Raw genomic sequence first — 1,559 nt, forward strand, 5'->3', positions numbered from 1 at the left:
ATCGAGCCCAACCACTAACCCAACACCACCACAGTGATCCAGAATTTCTGGGGAGTAATTTCTGCTCCTTGGGTTTTTGCCTGTCCTGTCCTCTAATGTTGTGGTTTCAGCATCTGAAAATTGAATTAGCCACTCATTTATAGCTAGGAAAACTGGAGATTTAAAAGTAGTGCTCTGGGGATGGGGATTAAAAACACATTGCATAGCCCGAGAGAAGGGCAAACAGAGAGACACAAAAAGGTAAGAGGCAGGAAATCCTTTATTGAAGGGGTGAAGAAGGCAGAGTCACAGACTGGTTTGAGAATTAAGAACAAACACAAACAAAAGGCTAAAACCCAGGAAAAAAAAAATACATTTCCCCTCCCCTCATACAATGAAAGTCCTAAGCTTAATTTGGGTTGGGTTTGTTATGCTTACACAGCTCAGTTGGCAACTGCAGCCTGGTTTGGGGAAGGGTACCAGGAAAGGGGGGGGGGGGGGGGAGACACCAGTCACAAACCAGAGTGGTTAAAGGGACGAGCAGAGACATCCCTTTTTGGAGTGGGGATGTGGGAGCAGCATGTTAAAACACCAGTTTTGGTTTGGTTTCTTAACTTACTGTTTCCTTCTTTCTTTCTTTCTGACCTTTTCTTTCCCCTCCCCCCCCCCCCCCACCTCTCCTTTCCAGTCAGCTACTGTACAAAACACAAACAGAAATCTGTAATAAATACCTAACACAAGAGGCTCAGTACATTGCTACAATCCTTCACTGAAGGGAAACATATACATATATTTATATATATATATTATACACACACAGAGATATATCCTAGATATATAACCTCTAAAATCAGCATAAAGGCTACGTGGTTCTACAGGAAGGCTAGAGCAGGAATCCCACTGACCAGCACCCAGGCCCCACACCCTCACCCCAGCCTTGCCATCCTCCTACTGCTGGAAAAAGCAGCCCGTGGCAGGGAGGCTTTGCATTTAGGAAGGGAAGCTTTTGCCTTTAGGAAGGGAAGCTTTGCATCTGGGAAAGGAGGTTTAGCATCTAGGAAGGGTTTGTTTAGGGAGTTTCGCACCTAGGGAAAGGAAGGTTTTTGCACCTAGGGAAAGGAAGGTTTTGCACCTAGGAAGGGTTTCTTTGGGGTTTTTTTGCACCTAGGAGGAAGCTCGAAGAAGGCTTTGCACCTAGGGAAAGGAAGGTTTTGCACCTAGGGAAAGGAAGGTTTTGCACCTAGGGACAAGGAAGGTTTTGCACCTAGGAAGGGTTTCTTTGGGGTTTTTTTGCACCTAGGGAAAGGAAGGCTTTGCACCTAGGGAAAGGAAGGTTTTGCACCTAGGGAAAGGAAGGTTTTGCACCTAGGGAAAGGAAGTTTTGCACCTAGGGAAAGGAAAGTTTTGGCACCTAGGAAGGGTTTCTTTGGGGGCTTTTTTGCACCTAGGGAAAGGGAAGTTTTTGCACCTAGGGGAAAGGAAGTTTTTGCACCTAGGGAAGGAAGGCTTTGCACCTAGGGAAAGGAAGGCTTTGCATCTAGGAAAGGAGGTTTAGCATCTAGGAAGGGCTTGTTTAGGGA

The 1,559-nt window shown here is 46.0% G+C and overlaps 1 long non-coding RNA gene across 1 annotated transcript; it reads right to left on the reverse strand.

Annotated features, from left to right (window-relative positions):
* Window positions 1-241: 241 nt before the first annotated feature.
* Window positions 242-1,360, reverse strand: LOC137452002 (uncharacterized). Its single transcript, XR_010989936.1, has 2 exons — window positions 1,174-1,360; window positions 242-1,064 (listed from the first exon to the last, which is right to left on the reverse strand). It is a non-coding gene; the product is annotated as an uncharacterized lncRNA (long non-coding RNA).
* Window positions 1,361-1,559: the final 199 nt, after the last annotated feature.

Source organism: Melanerpes formicivorus, unplaced genomic scaffold (assembly GCF_026170545.1).
Source record: "Melanerpes formicivorus ecotype bairdi unplaced genomic scaffold, bMelFor1.0.p_v2 SCAF_47, whole genome shotgun sequence".
NCBI classification, from domain to species: Eukaryota; Metazoa; Chordata; class Aves; order Piciformes; family Picidae; genus Melanerpes; species Melanerpes formicivorus.